Genomic DNA, 16,693 nt, shown 5'->3' on the forward strand with positions numbered 1-16,693 from the left:
TAAAACATCAATATTTTACATATTTATGATGATTAATTTGAAAATATTCGTTATTGAAAAAGTAACTCGACTCTGACTCAAATTTAAGTAATTATTTTTCGGAATTAGAACGTTCTTTTAAGTTTGTATTATGACGTCACGACATCTTGACTTTCGTACCTAGCCTATTGTAAATAATTGCTATACTCAACTGTCTTGCAGAACAGTTTACCAGTTCTAGTTCATGCAGATTGTTTATCAGCTATTCATGTAATTGTTATAATCGTAATGCGCATATATATCTTTTATTATTTACTTTTTGGATATATGAAGATGTTTAACTGCTGGATTACCGCCGTAGTGTGACACAATCGTTTTCGGTCCCTGGGCCTCTGTCTGTTTTCGCACCATAAGAAATTATGGGGCCGAATTTGCAATGACCAGAAAATCGTTAAAGAGGAAAGTTAGCATTGAGAGGCATATGTTTTGACTGAGACAAATTCATTCAATAGCTAGCTTGTAAAAAATACTGGTTATAAAAACTTGATTGACAACTAAGCAGCATGTCTACTATGGGTTTCAGAGACAGTGCAAGCACGTTTTTGGCAATACCTATTTCTGTAACGAACACTCGTAACAGAACGAGATTTTGCTACTAGTGCATTACACCCAGTGCCGTAATTTATAAGGGTATCGTGAATCACTAATCGTAAAGAATAACGACAACTTGTCCTTGTACCAAGAGACCAAAAACTCCATTATGCAGAAATGGATACGAACACGCGTATAAAGCTCCACCTACCCTCTCCCCCCCCCTCCACCGCTACTCTCTTTTCTTCTTCGTTCCTCCGCCTTCCTTTCTCTCTCTCTCTCTCTCTCTCTCTCTGTTGCATTCGGTATGTGTTGACCCTCCAAACTGGGTATAAGACTACACACACAACATTGAAATTGGTGAAATTAGGCTATGTATTGGAAGTATATATACATAAATATTAAAGCAATTTTTATCATTATTGCATTACTATGACAACTACAATTCATGGAAACAGTTTATAATAATGGAACGGCGTATGTGTGAAGCCTCCACTAATGTGGCAACGATGATTTTTGCCATTCTTAGCATGCAAACATTAAAGCATGCAAACATTAAAGGTTACATTTATTTCTGGCATACGATTATTAAAGAAATTTCAAATACTAATATAGACTTAAATCAATGAAAAGTGCTAGCAAAAACAAAAAAGCAAAAAAAAAAAAAACATGTATATAATTCACTTTTCCGTAGTCGTTCCTCTATGCACTTTTCCGTAGTCGTTCCTCTATGGTTTTCGGCAGCCAGATGTACGAAAACGTTAGAAACATTTGATTGTATCTACTTTAGAAATATCTGTAATTTTTCGGGGTAATTTGGTTGCAAAAAAGGGATAATATACATGAATTAAATCAAAATTTTTAAATAATAAAGTAAATTTAAACTAAATAACGAGTAAAGTAAACAGTTTAGGGAATAAAACTTTGCAGTTTCGTCGTCTGCTGTTCATAACTGTGTTTATGGCGCGCGTGCTTAGAAACCAGGAACAGCAACGGGTTTAAAGTGCAATGTCGAGTGAACTGAGACCAAAATGTGTATAATAACAATCAAATAAGCACTGTGGAGTTTCAGTTGTGATGGCAGTAAGGATAAAAACCACCGATTACAAGGTAAGAATGAATTCAGTTCAAACCATACCGAATTAACAAGTCATATTTCACTAATATAGGCAACAAAATGTTGTTTTATTGTGCTGATTACAACTGCAATCTTGAGTAAGATCAATAAACGTTACATATATACGCTAACATTGTTCAAATGAGTGCTGGGAAGGCTGGGGAAAGATGGTGGCCATCACTGATCAGAACCTTCCATGAAAAACGTAGCCGCCATATTGGATTTCAAAACTGCCTTGAAAACATATTTTACGAAGAGCTCACATGCTTATTTTAGTTCGTGTGGGGCTTTCATATATCACATTATGTTGACGAAACTTCAGTCTTTTAAATGGTATGCTTAGAGTTGCAATTGTATTCTTGTTTCACCAATTAAATATCGAGTGAATAAGACCCGTCCACCGTGATGAGGGTTGGCCTGCCGTGGTGATTTACCCTATATGATGATTAATTTGAAAATATTCGTTATTGAAAAAGTAACTCGATTCTGACTCAAATTTAAGTAATTATTTTTCGGAATTAGAACGTTTTTTTAAGTCATGTATTATGATGTCACGACATCATGACTTTTGTACCTATTGTAAATGAATTGCTATACTCAACTTTCTTGCAGAACAGTTTACCTGTTATTCTTGCAGATTGTTATCAGCTGTTCATGTAATTGTTATGATCGTAATGTGCATATACCTATATCTTTATTATTTACTTTTTGGATATATGAAGATGTTTTACTGTTGGATTACCACCGTAGTGTGACGCAATCGCTTTTGCTCCCTGGGCTTCTGTCTATTTTCGCACCATAAGAAATTAATGGGGCAGAATTTGCAATGACCAGAAAGTTGTTAAAAGAGGAAATTGTTCCGACACGGAATACAAACCTTTCGGTCCTTTTACAATAGGAAGGTAACTACCTAGTGGCAGCTGGATGGTCGTAAGCTTTCGAACAAGGGAGTTCGGTAGTTAACTGCTTGTCCGACAGTGCGCGCGCCGCGCGACTGGGAGGTGAAGAACCACTTTTGCTTTCGGCCCGCTGGTGGATAGACGTGTTTATCTTCGCTCTCTGCCCGCTTTTTCGTCGTTTGCTTTTCGTATAGTTGTGTTTCTTTTTCTGTTTACATTGTGTGACTGAAAATTGTAAGTACAATTATTCACTTTTCTTTATTCAATTACATTGAAGTGATTTGTTTTGGATCACGAGTTCTCTATGCCCTCCTGTACCGACGACTGCAGGGATTGAAGGGCGTAAGTGTTGGAAATTCAAAGTTTCCCAGAATGATCATCGTATTTTGTGTGCTCGGTGCCGAGGGCGGGAGTGCGCTCGCGCCGAGCCGTGTATTTTGGGTGGAAATGTGTGAGTGAAAATTGTAAGTAAGTATCTTTTTCATTTATATTTTTGCCCTGTGCGCTCGGTGCCGAGGGCACGAATGCACTCGGCACGAGCACTTTATTTTGTGTCAATTCATCATGGATCAAGGTTTCCGCTCATAACCGGGAATGGATCCTTTCCCCTTGTGCTCGGTGCCGATGGCGCGAATGCGCTCGACCCGAGTCCTTTATTTAGTGTGAAAGTGAAATCGTAATGCAGGATTCTTTTTCATTTTTTATATCTTATTATTATTGATTGCATCAATATTCATTATGGATCAAGATTCCGCTCAGACTGGGCATTGATCCTTATGCCCTTGCACTCGGTGCCAAGGGCACGATTGCTCTCGGGCCGTGTCGTATATTAGTTTTGGGTGCAGTGGGTGCTGTGCGGGGGTGGGGGAAGCGAGGGCCTGCCAAGTTGTCGGAAGCTCTCCCGCGACTCCCTTGGTAACTGATTCTTTGTCTTCTTCCTGCCCCCCCCCCCTCCCCCCCGTGCTCAGCTCCCGCGGATGGCCCTTCCCTTTTGGGGGGGGGGGGGGGGGGGAGTTGGTATCCAGGTCCTTCTCGTCGTCGATCTGTTGAGCGTGGAGGAGGGCACTCGGTGCCCCGACGTACAATTGTATTCGGGGTCTTCCGTTTGTTCGGGGTGGGGGTCCCCCCCCCTTGCGCGAGGGGACTCCCCCCCTAATCACTCTACTGTTGCTTCCCCAGGTGCTGCTGCCACGAGGGATGACCTTGGTCAGGTGAGGGCGTCCTTCGGTCTGCAGGGCGTGCCTAGTGTCCAGGGGCTGCTGCTTTATCTGCCTGGGCCTGCTGTGGTCACCCATGTAGCGGTGACAACGACCTTGTCGACTCAAGGGTACGCCGCCCCTCCTCTCCTGGTGTACTCGCCTCACGTGGTTTCAGTCTCGCCTACAGCCGCTGTGCAGGGCCGTTCGCCTTACCGAGGGGGGGGCGTGCCGCCGCCGCTCAGGGTTGCCGCGCTGCCACGACCAGACTTACACTGCCCTAGAGCTCGCCCCTGGACCTGCCGCCGGTACCAGGATGTCGCTGGCTGCTGCTCCACCTCCTGTGTTACCGGTGCTGCCTGCCGTACCTACCGATGCTGTGCTGGCTGTCCCTGCTGTTCCTGAGATGCCCATACCTGCTGACGTCGTCCCTGTTCGTGATGGTGCTGCCCCAGACTTTGGTCTGTCTGTACAGGTGTGTCCGGGCCCTGTTGCTTCGGCTACAGCAGCCCCGGCTCCGCCCTGGATGGCAGATCTTACGTCTGTCCTGAGGAAGCTGACGAAGAAGAGGAAGGTGTCGTCGTCATCTTCATCTTCGTTGTCGTCGGCTGCCGCCTCTTCCCCTTCGACTTCCAAGGCTTCACAGTCGAGGAAGAAGGTTGCCTCCTCCCCTCCTAAGAAGTCTCCCTCGGGAGCTTCTCGGGACCCGTCTCACCTCGGGACGGGGGGCTTCTTCCGCTGGTCCTCCTGCTCCTTCGGGAGCGGGGCCCGTCTCTTCTTCCGCAAGGAAGAAGACTACGGGGACCAGAGGGGTACTGGCTAACACCGGTACTTCCTCGCCTGGTGTCAGGGGCTCTGCCACTACACCAGGTTCCGTCTCGGCCTCTCGTCCGCGAGAGATACCGAGTGTACCGTCACCTACCAGTGACCGTGCAGCCAAGAATCAGGCGCCAGAGCTCACTCGGTGGCAGTTTCATGGCACGGAGTGGAAGGTTGGTGAGAGCCGCTCAGGCACCTCCCACCAGGCCAGCTCTCGCTCTCGTAGCGACCGGCTGGCTACCCGGGTTGACGTGACGGTCTCTGACCGGCCACAGGCTGAGGCAAGGAAGAGGTCCCCCCGATCGCCGGCGTCGCTCCCACAGGGAGCGAACGGGTACAGCAACTAGCAGCAGTTCCCCTGCCACACGAGATCGAGGCCACTGTTCTCGGTCCAGCCGTTCCCCCCAGGGAAACGACTCGACTAGGCCTGCAGCTCGATCCCCACCACGGTTGGCGATCGCCTGCAGTCCTCCAAGCCCGCTGGTTCAGCCAGCGAGCGAAGGGGAGTGTCAGGTCTTCCTCTCCCGTGCCTTCAACTTCCTCGGTTTACACCGGGAAGAGCGAGGCACAGCTGAGTGATCCCGTCATGACGCCGTATGTACCAGGCACGATCTTCGGACCGACCAGGATGTACGCGCAAGTGGTAGGAGGAGACCGAGAGGGCTGTCGCTGTTCCCCCTCCTGAAGGGGTAGGTTCTCGAGGGGCTTGACGGTCCTACTCCGCAAGATGCTGTGACTTCAGAGATCCAGAGGAACTTTGCCTAAGTTATGGCGCTGATTCGTCAGCACAACGACCTAGGGGAAGGATCGCCGCTCCCACCAGCAGAGCCCACGTCTCGGCTAGAGTCGTTTTGGGGCCCGAAGAGGGAACCCAAACCGACGGTGGGTCTCCCGCGATTGGAGCTTGCTGACTGTGTTGAACCAGGTAGTCTCTCTCGTCTCCGGACAAGAAGGCTCTCTCAGGTCTGGCCGGTCGAACAAGCTACTTCCACCTCCTCTACTGTGACAGCAGCGTTTCTACGTGTCTTCAGACACTGTATTTGAATACCCCTTCGGTCCTCCTGAGAGGTTTCGACCTCGGCGAGGACTGGAATGAGTCGAAGGACGGTATCGGCTCTCTCCTGTCAGGTGTCGATCAGCCCCACCCAGATGACGTTCACAGTGGCGGCAGACCCTTACCTACAGTGCGAGTTCGTAACCCTCCTCGGGGAAAACATTTTCTCCTGACGATACGTTTTCCCAGACACTGAGAGGCCATCGCTTTGAGGCGATGGCTGCTCCTACTCTTCTCCAACTGCTAGTTCCACTGGGAAGGCGAGCGAGTATCCAATTCCTCCCCCATTCCCTCTCTCCTTACGGCTACGAGGGAAAGGGGAGGGATCCTACAGAGATTTCCTACAGAGATTTCTCTGTAGGATCCCACGTTGGGGACTGCGCTACCGGGGGGACCTTCGGGTCCTACCTGACGTAAGCCCCGGTCGTTGAGGAAGGATCCTGCCCCATCCTCGATTTCTACGGGAATCGAGAGGACCACCAGCCGATAATCGTTTGACGAATTCGGTGGGGGTTTCGCAGAGTGCTTAGAATTCGGCGGAATTTCTAGCAGTCTCAGAGTGTTCGAGTTTTTTTTTTTACGATCTCCAAACACTTAGGCGAGACCATGGTCCAAGGTGAGCGAGACGAGAATCCCTGATAATTGTTACCATGATAATCGGGAACCTCGCCGAATGCTCGAATTCCTGGAATTTCTAGCATTTGGAAGAAGACTGCTGGTGCAAGAAGAATATCTTACAGTAGACGGCCAACCTGGAATAGAGAAGAACGGATGGGAACATCCAGTTTGGCTTGAACTGTCTTCTTCGGTATTCTGTTCACCATTGAAGCTTTCCTTCGGAGAAGACTTCTCCTTCACTCTCTTGACTAGAGAACGAAGGCGGTCGATCTCCAATCCTTATTCTCATTCCTCAAGGGGAAAAGAATTTAGGATGGAGGTCGTTGTACAGAACCTACAAATATACTACGTATATTACCCTCGCGACATGATTCTGTTAAACAGTTGAATTGTCCAGGGGGTAGGCGCATACCGTAGTTAACTCTACGGATTGTGACCAAGACGAATTGTATCTTAATTGAACTGCAACTCGGGGCTGCCTGCAACCTCCCAGCAGTTACCAGTTTCGATTTTAGATACTTGGTATTGTCACGACAACACCAAATCAGCTTTTGTATTTACCGAAATCTGTTTCGTTTAAATATAATTGCTCAAGCATATTTTTTTTGTGCTCGATGGTTCTAGCCGAACGCATTCCTTCGTGGAATGGATTACCTGGCAACTCAGGATGACAAGTCAGCGAGCGAGAGCTACTGTGTATTGAACTGCCTGATAGCAGCTCAGTACCAGCTGGCTCTCCGAGATGCACGGTCGGTTATGTCTCTCTCCCCTGCTTGATTGACTACCGAACCATATCTCTGCCCAACAATCACGGACTTAGGTCTCTGATTAACGGGGATTCTCGCATACATGAAGGACCATCTACTGCTGTGACGTTTGATTTCATCGCCTTCGACATTGCAAGAATTTTCAACAGAGATATCTCTTGGACTCTTTCATCTTTCTGTTTACCGCACGGTAACAGAAGTCTGTACTAGTCTCCCGCTGCATCGCACTGCGATAATGCGGAATGATTTCTTCAGACATCTGAGTTTGTCTTCAAAATATCTCTTATTCGTAGGTGTGCAATTGTTCATTGTTCACCCCGAATTAACAGATGTATCAGAAGACATCGCCTACTCCCTGACCTGACAGCTCTACTTCCAAATGTTCAGCCCATGAGAAGCAGTTCTTCAGGCAGTACTTCCCTGTCTCTTCATTACTGAAAAACGCTCCGCTTTCATCGCAACTACGACTCCTCACTGGACAGCAATGAAATAGCGGTTAGCGTTTTCAGTCATTTGTAAGCACAGGTTCAGAATCTTGAGAATCCTTCTCTCGATTCGGCTTTGAAGACGTAGGTTGCATTTTCTGTCCACCTTTGTCTTCAACGGCACATAGTGTTGTTTCTCCTTAGCTGAGATTCAACTATACTATGAGATGTCTTGCCATCAGGGACCTCGGTCTCTAGAAGGCAATTGACTTTCGCCTGTTGGGCACATGCCTTAAGAGAATCATCACCTCGCCGTCTGGCATCGGTGACGAACAAATACGATTTGTTTAATCTCTCGGCATAACCCTTTTAGGGCGAAGGTCACATGACTTGCTCGGATACTTGGACAACTTGCCTCCTACCGAACGCAGTCAGTCGGCAGCTGTCAGAGCGCTCGAGTCAGTTACGAACTTCGCTGTGGACTTAGTTCAGTTGTTCCAGTTCAATCTTTTTTTCGTCCTAACGGCTTGTCCCAGTACCCATACCATCGACACCCACCATGGAGTGTCGATGTCCTATCCACTACCGAGAAGAAGAACTTCACTGAATGTGGATAGGGGAATGCGAGACACTTCGCTGCAGACGAATAGACCAGTATGGGTACTGGACATCACCGAAGTCGAGAAGAGGGATAGGTCATGCGACTATTCCCTTCTTTTCCTCTGAGGTAACTGCATGACTTTTCCTGCGAAGTCAAGCATCCAGGGGATGGGGATCCGTGACGCTCGATTTCGTACCGGACTTCGTAGCGAAGACTCACAACCCTTCGGTCCCTGACGATCGGTTAGAGTCCTTCACAATCCCCTCCCTAATGGACTTCACCGCCTTCGATGCGAAGGAGATGCTGCTCTGTCCTGTGAGGGCGCGACGGCGCTATCTGAAGAAACTCGACACCCCAGGCTGAGTGTTGAAGCCTCTTTGTCAGCACCAGGATGACCTAGAAGAAGTACACTCCCTCGCGTTCCTCAAGAACTTCTCCGTGGCGTAGGTACTGAAGGCAGGGGTCTGGTACAACCAGACCACTGGCACCACCTTCTACCTTTTGGATATTGCCCACAGGTCCTTGGATCGTTTTCCTTGGGACCCGTGGTGGCTGCTCAACACGTTTTGTAGCTAACCCAGACCCTCGCAGGCTGAACAGCATCGAGTCCTGGTGTGACTATAAGAATGGATGAGTGAATGAGAGTGTGACTGGCTCCTCTTCCCATCTTTTTCTCCCCCTCTACCTGTGGGTATAGAGATACAGTCGTCACCTTGGTGGATAAGGACGAGATGCAGGTGAGCTACTCGACAGAGCCCCATCCTATCCTTTTCACTAGGGATGGGAGCGAATATCCACCACATCCCCCAACAAGGGGGGGAAAGTGGAAGCCAACAAGGGACAAACCCATAACTTTATGTTGCCTCTTGCAAACAGGAACAAGTTCTTGCTTGCTGGTACGAAGAGATACGCTTGCCTCTCTCTTAGTACTTGGTCCAGAGGTCTGACCATTGATCCTGCGGTGCACACCCTGATCAATCGGACGGAGGCTTGGATCCCTCCGACCAGGGAGGCATTCCAAGGTTGGGCGAACACCAGTCTGTTCACAAAAGACTCAGATTCCTCCCACCAAGAAGTGAGTCTTCCTATTGTAAAAGGACCGAAAGGTTTGTATCCCGTGTCGGAACAAATGACAATTTGTCCAAAATTACATTTTTCCTAACTATACAAACCTGAGGTCCTTTTACATATAGTCCCACCTCATGCCACCCCTCACTCTGCAGGTTCTCCTTGGGCCTAAAGCAAAAGTGATTCATCACCTCCCAGGCGTGCGGCGCGCGCACTGTCGGACAAGCAGTTACCTACCGAACTCCCTTGTTCGAAAGCTTACGACCCTCCAGCTGCCGCTAGTTACCTTCCTATTGTAAAAGGACCTCAGGTTTGTATAGTTAGGAAAAATGCAATTTTGGACAAATTGTCATTTTATCATTAAAATATCATTTTCATACAATTAACTTACCTGTCAGATATATACTTAGCTAAGACTCCGTCGTCCCCGACAGAAATTCAAATTTCGCGCCACTCGTTACAGGTAGGTCAGGTGATCTACCGGCCTGCCTTGGGCGGCAGGACTAGGAACCATTCCCATTTTCTATCATATTTTCTCTGTCGCCGGTGGTATCAACATTGTTGTTATTACCTCCTGACTTAGATTCTTATTTCAACCTTTTGATCATCGTTTCTCGGCTTTTTGGTGACCTATCTGGATCGTGGTTTTTGGCATTCGCTACTGTGGACTGAATTTGGACTTGCTTTTTGATTTTTCTCAGTATGTCTGACTCAAATGTGAGTGTGAGAATGTGTGTGAATGTAGGCTGCAGGGTGAGGATACCGAAGGCTTCGGTTGATCCTCACACTGTATGTCGTAAATGTAGGGGGTTTGAATGTTTTTCTACTAATACCTGTCATGAATGTGAGGGATTAAATGCAGAAGAATGGAAGACTCTAACTTCTTATTTGAGGAAGTTAGAGAGGGATAGGGTTAGACGTTTGAAGAGTGTGAGCACAAGGCCTATTGAGCCTTTTATTGACCCTATATCTAACCTTGATGATTTTGATTCTCCCTCTATGTCGACTTCACAAGCTTTACTTTCAGAATCGGCGTCTGAAATCGCCGATCTGAAGGCTACTATCCATAAGATGAAGTCCAAAATGGCGGTCTTACAAGGTAAGGATAGTGAAAGTGAAATGTTCAGTGAAGTGAGTGCTCCCAGTGTTGTGGAGGGGGCGTTTGATCGTCCCTGCGACGCTCCCAGGCCTAGACCTCTTCCAAGCTCCCATGCCCAGAGGAGACGGGAAAAGTCGAAGCCTTAAGGAGGTCGTGGGGAATCCCCAACGGTCAGACGTCCCTTCAGCAGGCTCTGTTTCGCTTCAGGCTGCTCAGGGCCGCTATAGAAAAAGCATCCTGCGAGAGTGTTTCTCTTCCTCTCCCTCTCCTTCACCTAAACGAGGGTGGAAGGATTCGGACCTTTCTAGGCCACTGAAACGGCATTTGAGAGAACCTGATTTGAATTCAAGCCCGGAGCGCTTCTTAGATGAAGCTCCCTCTTCTATCAAAAAGGCGATGGTTGCGTCAACGTCTCCCTACATGGACGTAGCGGACCGCTTGCCTTCGACTTCTCCCCCGATTGAAGATGACGTGGGAGAAGCTTCAAGGAAAATTCTCCTTGCTGTACAAGAACAGCTAGCCTCATTAGTGGGAGTTTTGGCGAGAGATCCTCCTCGTAAGAAAGACGTTTCTCTTCCAATCAAAAAGTCTCGTCCTCTCTCTCCTGCCAAACGCGAGGCGTCTTTCAGACATGAAGCTTCGTCTTCCAAACATGCTGAAGAAGTTTTGCTTTCTAGATCGAGATCGAGAGAGCCTTATGTCAGAGACGTGACGCCAGATAGACGTGAGGCGTCTTACAGGCGCGAGGCGTCATACAGAGCGTCATATAAGCGCGAGGCTCCAGCCAAGGTTTTGGTGCCAGCCAGGACGCCAGTTGAGAGCGAGACGTCTTCCAGGCGCGAGGCGTCATCCAGACGTCAGGAGTCAGCCAAGCGCGAGTCGTCAGCCAGGACGCTCGGCGGACGAGAGGCGTCATCCAAGCGCGAGGCATCATCCTTTTATGGGGAGAAGCCTAGGCTTTTGGCGCCAACCAAGAAGGAAGCTTCTCACAAAGCTCAAACTTTCAAAAGGAGGGATTATCATTCCCTTAGTCCCTCTCCTATCAGGAGTTTGTCTCCCCCAGAGGAAAGACGTCCTGATTTGTCTACGGAGTCTCCTCTAGACCCCGAGTTGGAGGAAAACTCGGAAGACGAGTATCGTGGAAGAGAAGGACTATCAAGCTACAAAGTATTGACAGCCCTGCTTCTTGAAGAATACGGAGACACTTTAACCCCTGCCGCTCCTCCTTCTCCGCGCTCTCTGTTCTCGAGCGCAAAGGCGAAGAAGTCTTCATCTTTTCTAAGAATGAAGCCCACCATTTCTATGAAGAGGGCTCTTCAGTCTTTGAATTCGTGGATGGATTCGAAGAAGGAGTTGGTCAGAACGGTCTTCTGCATGCCCCCAGCGAGACTCACTGGTAAACGGGGCATTTGGTATCAGACGGGAGAGAATATGGGTATTTCTCTTCCGTCTTCGGCGGAAGCGGACTTTTCGACTTTAGTCGATGCGTCACGAAGGCAAGGATTGAACTCTGCCCGTGTGACTTGGGGCATTTCAGAACTGGATCATCTCAAGGGACTCTTCCATGTATTAGAAGTTTTCAACTTCTTAGATTGGTCCCTTGGGGTGATGTCCAAGAAGGCCCATGATTCTGAAGGACTCGACCCAGAAGTTCTCCTGTGTATTCTGTCATGTATTGACAAGGCGGTACAGGATGGCTCGTTTGAGATCTCCTCTTTATTTGGAGCGGGACTTCTTAAGAAGAGGACAGTCTTCAGTGCTTTTTTGACTAAAGCAGTCTCCCACTCTCAAAGGGCAGCACTATTGTACTCTCCATTATCGGACATTTTGTTTCCTTCTCAGTTAGTGAAAGACATTTCTCGTTTATTAACTGAGAAGGCGACTCAAGACCTTCTTACCCAGTCATCAAGGAAGAAGAAACCTGCGACTGCGGTGGAAAAGAAAGGACCGAGTACGTCGGTTCAGCCCTTTCGAGGTGGCCCTACCTCCAGAGCACCCTCAAGAAGGAGGGCTCCCTGAGAAGAGGTAGGTCTGCCTTCCGTCCCTTTAAGAAGGGAAAGTGATGCTTCTCTCCTCCAAACACCAGTAGGTGCCAGGCTCCTGGGATTTGTGGAGTCCTGGGCACGTATCAACACAGATGCCTCATCAATGTCTGTGATAAGGAAAGGATATCTTATCCCTTTCCTGGACAGTCTCCCCTGACTTCAACTCCGCGGGAACTGTCAGCCAACTACAAGGATCCTGTGCTGAGGGATACTCTTCGACTGATGGTGGATCAGATGTGGGACAAGAGAGCGATAGAACAATCGCCTTTTTCTGGTTGCGAAGGCCTCGGGAGGCTGGAGACCGGTACTAGACGTCAGCGCTCTGAACAAATTTGTTCAGAAGGAGAAGTTCTCTATGGAGACTTCGGCCTCAGTCCTTGGGGCTATGCGCCAAGGAGATTGGATGGTGTCTCTGGATCTCCAGGACGCCTATTTTCACGTCCCGATCCACCCTTCATTGAAGAAGTACCTCCGTTTCATGACGGGGGGAAGGATCTTTCAGTTCAGAGCCTTGTGTTTCGGCCTTTCCACAGCTCCTCAGGTCTTCACAAGCCTGATGAAGAATGTGGCGGAATGGTTTCTTCACCTCAAAGGTGTAAATATCTCTCTGTATCTGGACGACTGGCTCATCAGGGCCAGATCAGAGAGACAGTGTTTGGAGGACCTTACGTTGACACTAAACCTGATCGGGTCGTGGGGATTACTCGTAAACCTCGAGAAGTCACAGCTGACCCCCAGACAGAACTTAGTCTATCTGGGGATTCAGATGGATTCTCGGGGTTTTCGAGTATTTCCTTCGCAAGAGAGAATCGCAAAAGGCTTGCAGAAAGTCTCTCTCTTCTTAGGGAAGGAACAGACTTCGGCGAGGGAATGGCTGAGCCTTCTAGGGACCCTTTCCTCGCTGGAACAGTTCTTCCCACTAGGAAGACTTCATTTACGTCCACTTCAATTCTTCCTCAAGAGGTCTTGGGAGTTGGAAGACCGGACATCTTTCAGACGCCTTTCCCATTCCAGTGGAGATGAGACCGCACTTGGAATGGAGGTTGCCCCCTCTGAAGGTAGAAGAAAGGAATCTCCCTGAAAACCAATCCAGAACCCAATCCTAGTGTTGTACTCCGACGCGTCGGAGAAAGGTTGGGGAGCAACATTAGGCTCGAAGGAAGTGTCAGGCACCTGGGAAGCAGCGCAGGTGTCTTGGCACATAAACTGCAAAGAGCTCTTCGCCGTACACCTGCTCTGAAGAGTCTAGAACCTCTTGTGTCAAACCAAAGTAGTTCAAGTAAATGTGGACAACACCACAGCACTTGCCTACATTCAGAAACAAGGAGGGGACTCACTCATTGTTCCTCTACGGACTTGCAAGAAGATCTCTGGCTCTCGGAAGTCAGAGGAGCATCTCCTGCTTACAAGGTTCATTCAAGGAGAAAGGAACGTAAGGGCGGACAGGCTCAGCAGGAGGAACCAGGTCTTCACACAGAGTGGACCCTACACAAAGATGTGTGTCAAGATCTCTGGTCTCTTTGGGGGACCCCTCATGTGGATCTCTTCGCCACATTCCTCTCCAAAAGGCTGGGAGTCTTTTGCTCGGTCGTGGAAGACCCCAGAGCTCTGATAGTCGACGCCTTCCTACTAGACTGGTCTCACATAGACGTCTACGCTTTTCCTCCTTTCAAAATCCTGGGACTAGTTCTGAAAAAATTTGTGGCTTCAAAGGGGACGAGGATGACATTGATAGCCCCCTTTTGGCCGGCACAAAACTGGTTCACGGAGGTGGTGGAGTGGATGGTAGATTTTCCCAGATCCCTCCCAAGAAGGATGGATCTTCTCAAACAACCACACTTCCAGAGGTATCATCAAAAAAACCAACCTCCCCGCTCTCGCTCTGACTGCCTTTCGACTATCGAAAGACTCGTCAGAGCGAGAGGGTTTTCTCGTAAAGTTGCAAGCGCGATCGCGAGAGCCCGCAGAACCTCCACTAGACAAGTATATCAGTCCAAGTGGGAGGTTTTTAGAAGGTGGTGCAAATCTAAGAAGTTGTCCTCCTCCACTACCTCTGTAGCGGAAATTGCTGATTTCCTGCTGTTCCTGAGAGAAGAATCTCATCTATCTGTATCCACAATAAAGGGATACAGAAGTATGCTTTGTCGGCAGTCTTCAGGAATAGAGGATTAGATCTGGCAGATAACAAGGATCTCCCACGATCTCATAAAGATCCTTTGAGACTACGAAGTCTAAGGAACCGGTTCCTCCTAACTGGAACCTAGATGTAGTACTCAAGTTCCTGTCATCCGAAAGGTTCGAACCTCCTCATCTGGCGTCGTTTCGAGACATCACTAGGAAATGCTTATTCCTATTATCTTTAGCTACAGCAAAGAGAATTAGTGAATTACATGCTCTGGAGGATAGAGTAGGATTCAAGGGAGACTCAGCTATTTGCTCGTTTAAAACCTTGTTTTTAGCTAAAAACGAGAATCCCACGAATCCCTGGCCTAAGTCCTTCGCAGGTTAAAGGATTATCGAGTCTCGTAGCAGAGAAAGCAGAGAGGTCTCTATGTCCTGTAAGAGCTCTAAAGTTCTACCTTCAGAGAAAACACCAGATGGGGGGCTCTAGACAAGGTCTTTGGTGCGCGGTAAAAGACCCCACAAGACTGATGTCCAAGAATACTCTTGCATTCTTTGTGAGAAACGTCATTACAGACGCGCATAAGATCTGTCCTGACGAAGAGTTTCGACTGTTGAGAGTGAAAGCTCATGAAGTGAGAGCAGTAGCGACGTCTCTCTCGTTTCAAAAGAATATGTCACTTAAAAACATCTTATATACGACATTTTGGAGATGCAACTCAGTATTTGCATCTCATTACTTGAGAGACGTTCGTGTGACCTATGAGAAATGTTTTTCTCTGGGTCCTTTCGTGTCTGCGGATACGATCCTGGGTATGGGAGCCAACACCAATCCTTAAGTATACTTACCTTCTTTTTAGATATGTTCTAGAGTCTTCTAACAAAAAGGGCTTGGTGTCGCATTGGCGGCCAGTCACTGTTGTTCAGTAAGAAACTCTTGTGATATCTTATTAGATGAGTATAAATTTTTTTTTGAAATTTATGTATGTGTGCGTATTGTGTTTTTGAGTTATGGTTGTTGTGAAGAGTTCGGGGGATAACTCGGAACAATCTTTATTTCTAACATGTGGTTAGGATCAGGTGGTCGGGATTGGTTGAATGCTCCTTCATAAGGTGTATTGTCATATAAGTGGATCAGCACCCATTGACAAAGTCCCTTCAGGCTCTGCCGAGTAAGCGGATAAGACCCCATCGGCAGACCCACAAGAACTCTTGGCCATAGATCATATATCTCGCTAAAGTTTCTTGAGGTGATGCAGACTACTGGGCAAACACCCACGAAGTCTACCACCTATCAGGTAGGAATCAAGGTTTTATTTATACCTACAACATATGTTGTTTACCTGTCTATTCCAGAATTAGCTGTCTCTTACCCTCCACCAAAGGGTGCCAATCAGCTAAGTATATATCTGACAGGTAAGTTGATTGTATGAAAATGATATTGTTGATACAATAAAGTTTCATACATACTTACCTGGCAGATATATACGATTATGGCCCACCCAGCCTCCCCGCAGGAGACAGGTGGAAGAGAGAAAATATGATAGAAAACGGGAATGGTTCCTAGTCCTGCCGCCCAAGGCAGGCTGGTAGATCACCTGACCTACCTGTAGCGAGTGGCGCGAAATTTGAATTTCTGTCGGGGACGACGGAGTCTTAGCTAAGTATATATCTGCCAGGTAAGTATGTATGAAACTTTATTGTATCATAACAATATCATTTTCATACAATCAACTTACCTGTCAGATATATACATAGCTAAGACTCCGTCGTCCCCGACAGAAATTCAAATTTTCGCGCCACTCGCCTAAACAGGTAGGTCAGGTGATCTACCTGCCTGCCCTGGGCGGCAGGACTAGGAACCATCCCCGTTTTCTATCATATTTTCTCTGTCGCCGGTGGTATCAACATTGTTGTTTATTACCTCCTGACTTAGATTCATTTTTCAACCAACCTTTGATCAACGTTTTTCGGCTTTTTGGTGACGTATTTGGATCGTGTTTTGGCATTCGCTACTGTGGACTGTTTTTGGAATAACTCTTTTGGATTTTTTCTCAGTATGTCTGATTCTAATGTGAGGGTGAGAATGTGGGTGTGAATGTAGGCTGCAGGGTGAGGTTACCGAAAGCTTCGGTTGATCCTCACACTGTATGCCGTAAATGTAGGGGGGTTCAGTGTTCTGCTTTTAACACTTGTAAGGAATGCGAGGGTTTGAATGCAGAAGAGTGGAAGACTTTGACTTCTTATTTGAAGAAGTTAGAGAGGGATAGAGTTAGACGACTGAAAGGTGTGAG

General features: G+C 47.7%; 1 protein-coding gene across 3 annotated transcripts in view; it reads left to right on the plus strand.

The window, feature by feature from the left end:
* Positions 1–16,693, plus strand: part of LOC135205603 (uncharacterized) — a 330,266-nt gene that overhangs the window by 1,925 nt on the left and 311,648 nt on the right. The window lies entirely within an intron of this gene.

This window comes from Macrobrachium nipponense, chromosome 24, assembly GCF_015104395.2.
Source record: "Macrobrachium nipponense isolate FS-2020 chromosome 24, ASM1510439v2, whole genome shotgun sequence".
Lineage (NCBI taxonomy): Eukaryota > Metazoa > Arthropoda > Malacostraca > Decapoda > Palaemonidae > Macrobrachium > Macrobrachium nipponense.